Source organism: Schistocerca americana, chromosome 5 (assembly GCF_021461395.2).
Source record: "Schistocerca americana isolate TAMUIC-IGC-003095 chromosome 5, iqSchAmer2.1, whole genome shotgun sequence".
In the NCBI taxonomy this organism is placed as follows: Eukaryota; Metazoa; Arthropoda; class Insecta; order Orthoptera; family Acrididae; genus Schistocerca; species Schistocerca americana.
The window spans coordinates 467,952,684-467,969,119 of record NC_060123.1 but is presented as its reverse complement, the minus strand read 5'-3'; positions in this window follow the sequence as shown (position 1 = coordinate 467,969,119).

Sequence of the window (16,436 nt, the reverse complement as noted above, 5' to 3'; positions counted from 1 at the left end):
TCTTGCGATCGCTTCTGTGCTTTAAATCCTCTTGTATCAAGTCTGTACTGTCGCGCACAGACATAAGCTGTTCTGTGTAAGTCTCAGACACCTTTATCAATTTTTCCTTTGTATTGTGAGGCAGTCTTGCCTTAAACACTCTAATATCACCTCTTTCGGAGACCGGCTCATCCAAATAGTGAGTCCCATTGATATATCGTTCAAAATATTTTCTGTGTGGCCTTGTTTAGTGTTATACAGTTCTGGCGAATACACGTGCTTGCGTAAACGCAGCTGAATCCCGTTTGACTAAAATTTGACCAAGAATGACTTTCCAAATATTTCTTACACTTCGCGGGTTTCAGAAATTTGTGTTCCCCACAATGCTGGTTCTCCTTGAATGTGAGATCGAATGAAATGTATTCGTTGCCACTCACTCCATATTTTGGGCAAGATATTTTTATAACCATGTATGAAAACTAAAGGGTGTACAGATTTTTTGTCATTTGTAAATGGTTGAAATTGAGTCCTGTTCATCAGACTTTGTTGCAGTGTCATTTCTGACTTTGGTGGTACTGCCGCCGCAACGGAAATTTGTTGCATCTGTTCTAATGACAGGTATTTTGTTGCATCTGCACACACGGAAAGTTGCAAACGCTCTGCTGCATTTGTACCCATGGATAGCTGCATACGTTTTATAGTCTTAGTTCGCTCTGCAAAGTGCGTGCGTTACCATTTCTACCTGTGCTTGCCGGACGAATGTTCGCAATCTGCCTATTATTGTTCATAGCACAATGAACTGTGTGTACACGCCCAGGAGCATTCCGCTGCTAAACTGTTGCATTAATTTTGCTTCTCAACACACTGTCATCCGACACAGATGTAGCAGAACTCAGATTTACAGTTTCCGATATGCAATGGATCGCAATTTTTGACTTGGGTTTCAACGTGGTCAACTATTTCGTTATCTTTTGCCTGCAACAAATGGTTAAAGTTGTCATCACGTTTCTTATCTTTTGCCTGCAACCATTGGTTAAAATTTCTTAACTTCTTCCTCATATTTACGTTCTACGCTTTCATTAGCTCCAGTAGCTAAATGATCAAACCATTCGGTGATTATTGCTACATTCTCTTTTACCTTTAACTGCTGAGTCTGCAGTACCGTTACTTGCGCAGACGAAGTTTGCACAAGATCTGGTAAATCTTTGTACGCTTCTCTAAATCCTTTAATTTCCTCTAGGATTTCATTTTCGTTTTCTTCCAGTTAACCATCACGTTCTATGTCTCATTCGGCTTGTAACCATCCTCGTTCTTGGTCTCTTTCTTGTAATTTTCGAAAGAGCTCAGCGAAAGGGTCAGCTATGGGTGACCAGTAGCCACATTCGGTAATCTATCAGTCTCCCTATGATCGCTTTGCTTTGTGGGTGTAGTATCACTACTGCTTTCTGCCATACTGCCACTGGCAAAAGATGATGCACTTGTTTCATTTACGTATAAAATTTATGTTTTACCATTAGCAGCTTTCGTTTTAAACTCACATATCGACCGGTTTCGGTCATGGGCCATCTTGACGGATAAGGATTAAAATGGTTTAAGCAACAACATTACATTTGTCATTACTTAAATAATGTGTAGAGCATATCATGAATCTCAGTATAGGAAACAGGATAAGGATTATAATGGTTTAAGCAACAACATTACATTTGTCATTACTTAAATAATGTGTAGAGCATATCATGAATCTCAGTATAGGAAACAGGACTTTTATAAGCAAACATACTAACAACAAGTCTATAGAGGGCAGTCACTGGCCTGTGTACACTTCTTTTTGCTTATAAAAGTCGTGTGTCGGATACTGATATTCATGACAAGCTCTACACATTATTTAAGTAATGATAAATGTAATGTTGTGGCTTAAACCATTTTAACCCTTACATGTGAAGGGTCCGATGACTGAAACCGGTCGACATTTAGGTTTAATATAAAAGCGGCTGATGGTCAAACATTCATTTTATGCATTTCTTGGGGGCTGTTGAGAGTCACCCTCCAATAATTTTTCATTTATCATTTCGGATTCTGGCCGATTACCGGCATCCGCAAATTCTACTAATTTTTCTGAATCGTGCTCTGTTGGTGGCACAGATTCAAGCCTTGGCTAACTTGCTGGTCTGCTTGTTTTGTCAATTTAACCATTTTAGTTACACAAGTCACAGCAATTCCTCGCAGTATATACAGAAATAAAAAGTGCAGTAAAAACCTGCACAGAAAATGTCCCAGAAACAACGCACATATAATTGACTCAGTGCTATGGACTGAATATGTCGCTAACCTCGCCGTAGTTCTGGTGTGCATCGACAACTAGTTATTTCTGGACAGTGGGAAATTACACACTGCCCACCTTACCTCTCACTTCAACTACCTGTTTGTAGTGTATAGTTATAAGCTTCCATCTAACCTTTTCCTCATACGAGGCATGATCTCTCTCGGTCAGGAGTTATACCCGAAGAATTCATACAGATACAATTCCTGGACTGAAAGAATTGGTTCTACAACAATATGTAATTGTGTATAGTAACAATAAAAGAAATAATATATTATTGTTAGTGCCGGTAAGATTATGGGCGCCATTTTTATAGCATGTTACACGAAAATATTTCTATCATTTTTTTGTTAGTTAATGTCGTTTGGAAAGAGAAATTATTACTGTTATGGACACAAAATGTGTTTGCAAATGCTGTACGTTGTAAATGTTACAGGCTGCACACTTATCAACATCAGATAGTTCAATACTTAGTCTATAAATGTGAAGATAATTAGTTGGGTTCGTGTTGGTACAATTTTGCATTACACTTAGGCCACAGAAATAATGTCTATCCATTGTGGTACTCAGAACTGTATATATTGAAAGTAACTGGAGCTTAAATCTTTAACGGTATTCCGACACAAGTGAAAACAATGTAGTCTGTCTACGTAAGAAAAATAGTCGCCATATTAAGCGTATGTACCTACGTGCGCATAAACTATGAATTAGACACTACAAAAACACAGTTTCAAAACTGCAAAATGTCCTCCATAAAACAGTAATGTTGCTAAGGTTGAATATCTTTCACCTTTATACCAGCATAAATTGAGAATTAATTATTTTACCTTAACTCTTTCAGGCCTGGCGTCCAATATATTGGACACTGACTTTTATACACATTTTATAACAGTAAACGATTTCATTCACCATTGAAACCCAGTTGCCTGTTTACTGGACATCTCTTGTGTTAAGTTCCATGCTTCTTGCTACCCTCTGTTGCTGGAACTGTGTACCACATCGAAAAACAATCAAGAAGGCGGACCAGTTACGAAATGCTCCAGGTAAGTCATATTTAAGTGTTAAATACTGCAATATACACACTTTCTGGTATTAAAAAAAAGATATTGGGTTACAGCCATCTGTAGAGATTGCGTTTAACGTAAGAGATGTGCGTTTATGAACATAATTGAGCTATTGTGACACTAAATTACGTCGTCCAAAATTCTGGACATCAGGATTCGGCGGTAATATTTTTTTCCTAATAAGCTGCAGTGAACGCATTGATACAATGGTTGCTTTCAACTTACTACTGTCTTATAACGTTCTTTCAATTAATGTTGCGTTTCTCTTTGGATTCATAGCATATTATATTAGCTAATAAATTATTTTATATGTGGTATCCAGTAATTAGCTTTGTATTTTATGACGTTTTCATCTGTAACATGCATGGCCGTTTTGCTAAAACTTGTTTTTGTTTGTAGATCACAGGAAATTATACGACACAAAAATTCCAGACCACATTAAGCATATCCTGGACCTCTTAGCAGCAGGAGATGTTTCTGATATCGATATTTCAGATGATGAAGATCATCTTGAAAATATTCCAGGCGCTGTTTCCACAACTCCAAGGATAGGAATTGAGAAAATGACAGCGAAAGATGATTTGTTGGTGACACAGAAGGTGCAGTGGAGGTAGCGTCGTTTCATAATGATCTAGAAGGTGACGAAGAGCCACATGAGCTATCTGTACTTGCAGGGACTGTATGTAATACTGAACCGGAATATGACTATCTCACTAGAAATAAAGTAGAGACGTCACCCTTGGTCACCACCTCCTAATCATTTTGAGAATCAGTACTATATTGATCAAGAAATTGAAGAAGAACCTGTCTGTTACTTTATGAAATATGTAACTGAACAAGAATGGGAAATGTTTTCGAGATACACAAATTTATATGCATTACAGTCTTGTTATACAAATTTCATACCAACTAACCCAGATGAAATAAAAGCGCTCATTGGCCTGCATAAAGCGATTGGAAACTTGAAATTCCCTCGAGTGAGACTTTACTGGGACAAGTTTGTTGGAATAGGTTTATTCTTCGATTCCATGACTAGGGATAAGTTTATCCAGTTGCGAAATGCTCTGCATATTGTCAACAATTTGGAACGCCCTTCAAACTCCAGAGACAAATTGTATAAAGTTCGACCTTTGTACAATGCTATCAGAAGAAGATGTTTAGAACTCTCCCTTGAAGAATCTTTATGTATTGATGAACAGATGGTTCCATTGAATGGTCAACTTTCAATCAAGCTGTATGTGAAAGGCAAGCCGTGTCCTTGGGGAATTGCAATATTTGTTTTGGCTGGAAGATCTGGTGTTGCTTATGACTTCCTAATATATCAGGGTAGTGCGACTGAGCTTGATGAACGGAACAAGACACTATTCGGTTTAGGTGCATCTGTTGTTCTCCATTTGTGTGACAGAATAAAAAGTGAAGGGCACGAGCTATATTTTGACAATTACTTCTCTTCTTATCATCTTCTTCAAGTAATAAAACACAGAAGAATTTTTGCTGCTGGAACAGTTCGGGTAAACAGGTTTATTTTCTCCTACGTTGATAAATGACAGAGATATCAGAAAGAGGGACAGAGGATTTTCTGACCAAGGTGTCAGTAGAGACAATAATGTAGTCCCCACAAAGTGGCTTGATAACAAAACTGTGGAATTGGGTTCAAATTTTGTTGGAGTAGATGAAGAAGACACTGTTGAACGATGGGACAAAACTTCAAGATCATACATAAAAATCAGGCTCCCTGAAGTTGTTAAATTGTACAGCGAATCAATGGGTGGAGTAGACATGTTTGATCTGCTGATTGGACTGTACAGAATCTTTATTAGATCGAGATAATGGACTCTAAGAATGCTGATGCATGCTGTTGATTTAGCTTTGGTCTACAGCTGGTTAGAACATCGAAAACACTGTTCAGTGAAAAAAATCAAGACAACAAAGTACTCGACTTGCTGGTGAAAGTCTTGTGAGAGCAGGAACAAACACAAAGAGAAGGAGAGGTAGACCAAGCAGTGGAGAAGCTGGAAAAGAGACTCAACAGAAAAGATCCAGAGCAGAGAGACGACCTCAATCAAATGTACAATACGATGGTATTAACCATCTCCCAGTGGTAGATCAACGCAAAGATGGAGGTAGATGCAAAAAGACACCATGTCAAGGGAAATCAGAAATAATCGGTTCAAAATGTGATGTTCACCTTTGCCTAAAAAAACATGCAAGTTGCTTTGTGGACTTTCATACAAAATGAATATAAAGAAAACTATCTTCTGTAAGTGTTCATCTTATTAACTGTTCTGTAAATCATAATACCAATAGTTAAAATTGTTAATATATCGTATAGATTCCTGTATTTTGTAAAACAAATCCACTCTTGAAAAAATTTTGTACAATTAATATTGCTGTATAATTTGTAACCACTGACTTCTTATTTCACATAACCAACACCTCCGAGACCCAATGGCCAATTTATTTGACAACATTTCGTTTTTTCAGCCAAGTATGACATATTGAAATTTTTCTCGAATATACAATAAATAGGTCCATATGGACACGATAAGGCGCAAAAAAAATTTTTTTTCTATTTTTAAATTAACTCAGGACAGAAGGTTTTAAACCTTGAGCCAAGTTGTTATCGATTCAGTACTTTTTACTTACAGAAGCTCTATACCTTTTGTAGAATAATATGTATTTGTGATAGTTAGATCTCAGAACTCCTGTGGAATGATCATACAGCTGTCTGTGGGATTTAGGTTGCGCTGCTTCATAAATAATTACTGAAAATGAAAATTTCCGAGTAATGTCGGAAAACAAGGAGACCAGCGAGTGTTAAAAAAACTGAAAACTCAAGAATGTTACAAAAGGGTATTACATCTCTATAAAAGAAAACATGTAACCACATTTACTGCTAAGTCTCTATTTCAGAGTAAATCGAACGTAACAGAATAACAGACCCGTGTACAATAATCCGCTCTTACTCATATCGAGTACATGACATCAATAGCAAGCGAACAAAACGACAAGACAATAGCAAGAGAAAGCAAAACGAACAGAACCGTAAGCAATTATCACACGATTTTATATATATTAGAAATAGCAGCCAGCGTTTACATGTTGGCTTCTTCTATACACATCCTTGACGTAGTCTTTAGCAGTCTGTAATATTAGTAATTTTCGCCTCACAAACATTAATATACGCTCAATAGTAAACGCCTGATGGCCTAAAGTTATCGAACAATTGTAAAGTAAAAGAAATGAACCATAGCATAGCAGCGACAGAATCTATTATTCTTCATCTTTGCCATTCTTGCGCGGTGCCAGTAAATTTCTATGTACATATATCGATTAATGGTATAAAAAAGAATTCTGTTGTTTCAAGACAAATGAGGCTTTTGGCGCCTCACCTTTTACTGTTTGTATTCCATGAAAGGCGGACGCGGACTTGCTGCGTTCCGCAACTGTATTTTATATTCTATGAGAAAATATTGAGTGAAAATACTAAATGTTATTTTTTTTTCAATCAGAAAGCATGTAGTTTCTGGTAACTGATTACGAACAGACAGCATCAAGAGGACATTTTGACTGTTATGTGTAAAGTATTTAACCACTATGGTCATCTATTTCAATTTAATATGAAAAGGTACGTAGCAGTAAAAAAAACGCGTGTTAAAGATAAGTGTGCTTATTTTCGTAAATTAACCTTGATGATTCCATCTCCTTATTTACCTGAATGATAATTATTTTTGTGTTATTTCATCATCAGAAATTACGATCACGCTGATGGGCCGAACGCAGCATGAGGCAGAAGCAACATTATCGTTTTCCTATTATTTCTGAACCAATTTTTTTGTGTAGTGTTGCATTTCTTTTAAAGTCTATAAATCTTCTGGTCCCTTAGTGTTGATCCGGGTATGACTACATCGCGACTATAAAAAATGCACAGAAATGATCATGTTTCTTCCGAACGACCTCAAATACATATATCAATATGTTGCTCTTATTCAGGTATTTAATGGTCAACGTATGTTATTATAATAGCGTAATAAATCCCTGATTCTGTTGCCAAGTGGCCCACCAAAAATATTCACTTTTCCGACATTAAAAAAAAAGTAACAATTCTTTTTAGTTTCGTCCCCCAAGAGCAACGCTACACTTGGCGCCCGAACAGGGACTTGATCAAAAAATCATTTCATGTATGTGTTTAAAAATTTTTCAGTGCTTGTTCTATTAATTGTTTCATTTTTTCATGTGGATGTAATTCAACCGAGGAAGAGAAGTGGGAAAACCTTTTAATTAATTCAGGAGAACGATTGATTAAATTACCAACAAACGCGAGTATCCAGCCGTATCACCATCAAGACAGACATAGTAAGTGAAATTTTTATAAGCAGTAGCCAAGCTTTCGTAGTGACGTTGCATCTTTCGAGTTGATCAGAACGTAAACCTGTCTTTCCTTGCCTTGAAACAGCTTTAGTTCAATTTGTCCATAGTCCATTCATATGTAGTTAAATTCAGTGAAAGTGTACCATTGTTGTCAGTGCATAAAAAAATTACGATATGGCGGATAGCTACGCTTAAAACTGGTAAAACGTGTGATATTTCATTTGTTTGTAATTAGTAGGAACCATCTTGTCTTCTTGGCGTACATGAACGTCAGTTGTTGCCCAGAGTTAAAATTTCATCTTAGGTCCCAGTAAGCCATAGCACTACGTCACAGACAAACGACTGACGGCAGTGACAAACAATATCTGTAGCATTTTGACGTTTGACAAATAATTCATGAACATGGCTGACAGTAAACAGCGGACACAAACAAAACCAGACGACAGCGGTGATGCGAAAAGACCTCACTATCCATTAAGATCACGCGCAATAGGTACACGAGCGAAGGCAGAAGCTGCCTCGACCAAAGTTTTAGAAGCTGGTCCTAGTGTGCAAACTATTCCCGCTTTTGAAAAAAATGACTTGGCTGCAATGATCGAAGCAATAATGGAACGCAAGTTTGAAAGCCAAAAACAGGAAAGATTAGATGAAAAGGCCCGCGAAGAAAAAGAGAAGGCCGAAAGACGGCATAATAAAAATCAGGTCCTTACAAATCTGTGCAACTCAGTAAAAGCAGACCAAAATTCAGTAAAAACAGAAATAAATTCGGTAAAAACAGAAATAAATTCGGTAAAAACAGACATAAATTGAGTAAAAACAGACATAAATTCAGTAAAAACAGACATAAATTCAGTAAAAACAGACATAAATTCAGTAAAAACAGACATAAATTCAGGAAAAACAGACATAAATTCAGGAAAAACAGATCTGCAAACGGAGATAAATGACCTAAATACGCGGTTACATTCGGTAAAGGCCGAACTAAAGGCAGACATAACAGCTGATTTAAATACCCTGTTGGGTAATGTCCAAAGCCAAATCAGTAGTCAGATCACGACCATGAGGCTAGAAATTGACACACAAGTAGAGTCAAAAATAGAGGATATTTCAAAACCGTTAGATAAAAAAATCGAAGCAGCCAAGGGAGAGATAAATTCAAAAGTGATGGAATATCAAAAACAAGCTGTGACCTTAAAAGAAGATTATACTGCAATCTCTGATGAGGTCAAAGGAGTTAGAACCGCAGTAGACACGATCGAGAATGTTGTTGATGATCTTTCGAAACAGATTGAGACTCTTAATGTAGAGGATCGAATAATGAATACTGTTAAGGCACCTGCTGAAGCATTGTCTGACCACTACCAAGAGTGGATTAAAAACAAAGACGGATTCATAGAAAACAAGGTCAAGAACAAACTCGGGGAAACTGTCAAAAACGTGACCTTTGAAATATTGGCAGCCCCTGGAAATACAGGAGACACGGTCATGTCAGAATTAGGCCAGATAAGACGAACGTTAGCACAATATTTACCTGAATGGCGTCAACAGATAGTTGATGAAGTTCGTACACTAAAATGTCAAGTTGAAAATTCCCCACCGTCCGTGTCAGGAGAGTGGAATAATTCACCACGATGTAATGAACAACAGCAGGTACATTACCGTTCACCATTTGATAACGCTCAAACTCATAGTTCTATAGAAGCACAATTTAACCAGAGTACCAGCCCACCCACTTCTGTCAGTTTGATGCAGGAGGAAAGCGTGATCAAAAATCGTGTTTTTCCGACCTTTCACCCACAGGAAAGAGAATTTCATCCTATAGTGTTCCTCCGAAACTTTTCAGGAATTTTCCCGAATAGCTGGAGTGAACGCCAGCGAATTCAATTCGTTAGTGGATTTATCGTAGGCGATGCTGCCTTATGGGGAACCGAAATGGTCGACTTGTAAAAGTTACAAAGAGTTTGAACAGATGATTCTAGTTAAAATTCTGGAGTTCTGGTGTGCAGCAGCGCCTGAGAAAAAGAGGTTTACAACGCCGAAGTGTTTAACAGTAAGCGCGGTAGTTTGAGAAGATATTTTGAAAAGTATTTAGCGAAAATCAAGTTCTGGGATTCGCCGATCACCGCCAAAGACGTTATTATGATTCTAAAAACAAAGCTACCGATTGCGATCAGAGAAAAGTTAGTAAACGTGTCTGAGGACGATACGGACACTTTCCTATCTGTGTTAGACTCGTTAGATCTGATTTACGAGGACGCTAGAATTGATGTTGGCAACGCCCACTTCAGTGCAGGCGGCCAGCACAATACAGAATACGCAGGCAACAATGGTGGCCGAGCGAAAGCGCGTCACAGCGACGGCCAGTACCAACCCCACAACGGTTTCAAAAATAAAGATACTACGTACTCCAACAGTAAATACAAAAATAAGTACAATAACGGACAGAGATACAATCCAATATATAATTCGTCACCACCTCAGTACGGAAATGAACTTTATAATACCCATCCCCAGCAATATGGAAACACGCAAACGATCAACGGTAATTATCAAAACGATCAGTCTTACGACTCAAATCGTCAGTGGAAAGGAAATAAATGGCATAATCAAGGTGAAGACCAACGTACACCTTTTAGTAACGGTTACAATCAACACAAACAGCAAAATACCTTTCAGCCACAAAATATACACTTCACGCAACAAGCGAACGGACCTTTGGGAAGTCTGAAGCCTAAACGCCCGCATAATACCCAAATTTATTATGCGCTAGCGAATACGCCAGGACACGAAGATCCATTTCCAACCGAGTTCGTACCACAAAACCAACACCAGTTCCAGACGGAAGAAACTTTAAGAAATATAAATCAGCAGGAAAGTAAGCGTCGAGCGGAAAATTAAAAGCAGCGCCCTTCAGCCTCCTAGAGGATGCTGCAGGTTTGAATGGGGGCACCCTGTCCCTTAGTCCACACGAAATTAAAGCAATTAGGTATGACAAAGAGACAAACTTACGGGATGATCTAGTAGCAGACACTGAGACGAAAGACAATGATGACGTATGGGACGAACAAGTTCAAGCTTCCATAAGAGTATGAATTGCCGACATACCAGTAACAGCCATTGTAGGTACAGGAGCTAATATAAATGTCTTATCTTTATGTTTATTTAAGCAAATATCCTCTGTATGCAAAGTTTTATCACTTCCAATTCAAGGCTGCACCGTATCGGGAGCAATTGGTCCACTAACACAACGTGTAAATCTTCAGACTCAGCTTCAAATCCAGATAGAGTCTATTTCAGTAACGCGCATTTTTCTTATTGTTAAAAACCTATCAGTGCCATGTATCCTGAGTATGGAATTCTTGAGGCAGACGAAAGCTAAAACTGACATCGAGTGTGGAATCTGTACTCTAGTAGCGAGCTAGCAACAAGTAACTGTAAATATGTTAAGAAGTAAGGTGAAGACAAACTTTGGGGTGCTTCAAATACAAGTACGGCCATGGACTAAAAGACAACAGTACAGTCAGACAGAAGACGTGACAGATCCTGAAAGTGTTAATGACGATGAGTATAAAGACCTAATTCCCGGTCAGAATGAATTATACGGTAAAGCTAGTGAGTCCACTGAATTATCCAAACAGAAGAATGAGCTTTACAATTTGTTAACAGATTACGTTCAAGTATTTTCTAAGAAACCTGGACTAATAAAAGGCTTTGAATATAGAACGGATGTCCTGCCCCATTCAACCTACTGTAGAACAAGCTATTCCATTCCATACGCGAGACGAGAAGCTGTCAAGTGCGAGATCAGGAAAATGTTACGCGGGAATGTGATAGAAGTATCTCATTCACCTTATTCGAGTTCTTTATTGTCTGTACTAAAATCAGATGGTAGCGTAAGGCTAGTCCTAGATGCAAGATTAAACAATAAAATTGTAGTACCCATAAGAACGAGACCAGAGGCTCTTGAAGAGCATCTTCAGAAGTTTCATGGAGTTAAGTATTTGAGCACCCTTGATTTAAAAAGCAGTTACTGGCAAGTAAAACTTGCGCAGGAGTCTAGGAAGTACACTGCGTTTATACTTGCAGGTAGATCTTACCATTTCAAAGTTGTACCGTTTGGACTAAATGTGAGTTCCGGAATTTTTATTTCTGCACTTGACTATGTACTAGGTCCTGAACTTTTAGATGAGGTAATTGTTGTGTCTAGACAAGACAGCCTAGACACAATGAGAGGAAGCCGACAGGCACGCGCTAAGCCAGAGAGGGTGCGTGAGGTCTGAAACAGGATACGTAATGATTGCTATAAAGAAAAGTACGTAGCTTCTGTAATACTTAACTTTAATCCATCCTTGTGGTACATCTGGAGATTGTGGCGATACTAGTGAGACTCTTTAGATACATGCAATGTTACTAATGGCGCCTTGCTAGGTCGTAGCCATGGACTTAGCTGAAGGCTATTCTAACTATCTGCTCGGCAAAGGAGCGAGGTTTCGTCAGTGTAGTCGCTAGCAAAGTCGTCCGTACAACTGGGGCGAGTGCTATTCCGTATCTCGAGACCTGTCTTGTGGTGGCGCTCGGTCTGCGATCACACAGTGGCGACACGCGGGTCCAACGTGTACTAGTGGACCGCGGCCGATTTAAAGCTACCACCTAGCAAGTGTGGTGTCTGGCGGTGACACCACAGTAACAGTCTATGTGGATGACGTTCTTGTAGCATCGAAAAATTGGGAAGATCATGTAGCCTTTCTGCAAAAGATATTTCAACGATTCAGAGAGTATGGTGTTACAGCAAATCTTAAGAAATCCAAGTTTGGAGAAAGTGAAATTAAATTTTTAGGACACATCATTACCCCTGAAGGAATTAAACCTGACCCAGAAAAATGGTCTGCTATAAAAAACTTTCCAATCCCTGTTACAAAAAGGCAACTGAGGGGATTTATCGGTCTTACGTCATTTTTCAGACGTTTTATTCCCAATCAGGTACTGAACAATCCCGCTCTTCACAACCTTTTAAAAAAGAATTCACATTGGAATTGGACGCCGGAATGCCAAGACGGATTTAAGAAAATTAAAGACAGTCTGGTTAACAGTAACATTCTCCATCATCCTCAGATGGATAAGGAATTTTGTATTATTGCAGACGCTTCCTTTGTGGGTATCGGCGCTTGTCTTTTCCAGATTCAATTAGCAAATGGGCACGAGCAAATCCAAGTGATTAGCTTTGCGAGTCGAGTGTTATCAGAGTGTGAGAAGTCTTATTCGGTTACGGAGTTGGAGGCACTTGCCGTAATATGGGCTTTTAGGCGATTTAACTATTATATCTATGGAAGAAAAATTAATGTCTATTCAGACCATCAAGCCTTGTCATTCCTCCTTACATGCAAGTTGCAACACCCTCGTCTTACTCGATGGTGCTTATTCTTGCAGGAATATGACTTTGACATTGTATATATAAAAGGTAAAGATAATGTTATAGCAGACGCACTTCCTCGCTCACCTGAGGGCTTACCAGAAACCAGCGAACTGGTGGAACACATGTCTAATTATAAAGTTTTGTTAATGAAAGATCTAATTCACAGAAAGTATTTTCTTCAGTTATGTAGGCAGATTCAGATTCTTCAAAATACAGATCCAAAATGGAAAAAGGTTAGACAAATTCTTCACGAAAATCCAGCCCACAAGTTGTCCAAGTTTTATAAAGTACATAACCAAGTGCTATTTCATAAGACGTCTGAGTAATCTGAGAGGTGGTGTGTTTGCATCCCTCGAAATTTCATTGAACATCTTCTGTGGTACACTCACATTTCATGGGGTCACTACGGACCAGAAAAATGTAAAAGGAAAATCTCGACTTACTGTTATGTTCCGAATCTACACCATAGAATCCATAAATTATTGAGAAACTGTGTCATCTGTCAAAAGGCAAAATACTTAAACATTTCCGCTTCAATCCCACTAAATCCAATAATTGCTGAAAGGCCAAACCAGCTTCTTAGTATTGATTTGGCAGGTCCACTACCCACCGGTAGGGGAGGCGCTAAATACTTAGTAGCAATCCTGGACTATTTTTCTAAGCACATAAGACTGTACGCAGTGAAATCTTCTTGTGCAAATCAAATAATTCGTGGCATTGAAAATGATTATTTCCCACGATTCGGGGTTCCAGAATCAATCTTGTCTGATAATGCTTCAAATTTCACATCACGCCCGTGGCGTGCATTTCTTGTTCACCATGGGATCAAACAAATTTTGATATCCCTGCTTCGACCGCAGTCGAATCCGACAGAAAGAATCTTCAAAGAATTTCACTGATTTATAAGGACGTACATTCCGAATAAGCAATCTAAGTGGGTAGGCTTCGTAACACCTTTCGAACAGATTGTAAACCACCTTCCTCATCTGTCGACCGGATTCACGCCACATGAGTTAATGTCAAGATCAAAAGAAAGGAATGAATGGATAGACCCCCTTCCAAAGTCACAAGACAACGATTTGGGCCTAGACGCAAAAATCAGGCAAGCTCTCATATCATTGACAACGTATACTAACTTCCGAAAAAAGGCATTTGATAAGAAGGTAAACAGAGTTATTGATTTCAAAGAAGGAGAAAAGGTATTAGTCAGGACTCACTTTAAACCATCCCTGTTGTTAAAGAAGAATCGTAAGTGGCAACACATTTATGAAGGTCCCTTTGTAATAATGAGGAAACCACACATTGGTAGCTATTTGTTATCCGACCCTGCCACGAATAAAATCAAAAGATTGTTCCACCATCATGATTTAAGAAAATTTTATAACGCCAGGAATTAAGTTAATTTAAGCTGTAAGAAAATTCTAAGGTATTGGAGAACTGACTGCTAAACCGGTGCTAAAAGGAAACCTTATGTATTAAAACAACGCGTCTGGAAAATAAATTACAGAATAAGTTGTAGACAAGTATTTACATGAATGATCTTTATGTAAACAGGAGGACATGTCCTAGAGGCGATTTTCAATTTTAGTTATAAGTTAGTATGTAAGAAAATTGATGTACTCGAGAGATATTAATTAGCCCCGAGGTACCACAATGAGGAAAGAGGAAGGAGCAAATAATGCACTTCTCTCGCTAAATAGTAATTTGAGAATGAGCAGGAAGGAGCGAATAATGCACTTCTCTCGTTAAATAGTAATATGAAAATGATGATTATATGTGCTTAGTATTAGTAAGTGAAATTTAATCGAGGACAAATTAATGACCTGTTTTAAAAGGAAATACTTAAACGTCCAGACAAAAGAGGAAAGTTGTGTGAAAAGATTCGATTCCATGTGGTTATTCCCTATTTTCAAATGTGACGTAAATAAGGCACCAACTGTTAGCGCAAAACAGTCGGTAGATTTAACTCGTAAGTTCCAGCACAGGCTGTGCCAGCGATGAAATAACATCTCTTTGAAGTAAACAGATACCTAGGATTAAGCATGAACAGATTCATAACGCAGTGCAATTGTTCCAAGTAGGCCTGACGTTAACCTTAAATAAAAGCGTGATGGAATAAAAAGGAAGTTTATTATATAACGCAAAGTAAGATGAGTCCAGACTATAAACAAGCTGAGTAAAAGAACATATGAGTAACATGATTTATTATGCCAACTTCACGGTACTATTGAGCATTAGCGATACTGCAAATTCACAAGCTAGCAGCAAATAGAATAAGAATCTCGCCCAAGCTTCACAGGTCGCGACAGCAGCAAACAACAACACTCTAGTGAGAGGCTTATATATACAAATGATAATTTATACCCAAATGTGCAATGCATAAACTTGACTTAGTCTAAGAAATGAGCAAAGAGTAGTAAGCAAGCTGCAGCAAGATACATATTAGATATAAATGCTTGAAGTGATAGATTTTATTTTAAGTGCGCACTACAATATTTTTTGTTTTCTCTGTGATTATTGAATCCCTTTCCCAAGTGCAAATCCTTTAAGACCCTTGATCCTATCCACTCCTCAGGATCAACTTGTAAAGATGCACGTGTGCTTAGGAAGTGAGGCACTACATATAAAAGTGAATAGGTTCGCGACGCGCATATTGCTTTTGTAATGCGCAATGTAAATTAAATTTTCGACCTGGTTGAGGAGTAATTTAAATTCTGTCGACGATCTGCGAGTAGGCCCGCTTTGCCCACTTTTCTTTTTCGACTGTTTGTATTTCTACACGAAATCCCACGGCGGAATTGCTATTTTCAAATCTGTCCTCGAACTTTCTTTAAAGACAAGCACATACGTGAAAAACTTCGACATAAATGAAGCTCTCCTCACAAGTCACTAAATAACACGAGCACTAAAAAAAAGAAAAAAAATTATTGGGCCTACAAAATGAATAAACAAGCGTGATAAATATTACTATGAATGACATTAATTTGTAAAGGAGATTGGAATGAATTTGGTCAAAGAAAAAGGACTTATAATAGCCTACCTGTGACCGTAGGCATAAATAAAAAAAAGACTAATTAAGAAACAATTGTTCTGATTCAAAGTGGTCAATTAGATTATTTCTTGATTTAAATGAACTCTTGTAAATATTAGTATGTAAATCAACTTTTAAACACCGTGTGATGTTATGAAGCGAGAATTTCTTTTAATACACCGTTCACGCAGACGCTCACCACAGTGCAAGTGAAGTCTTAAAGTTCGACGATTTTCAGTGGCAGTATTCTACTGCACC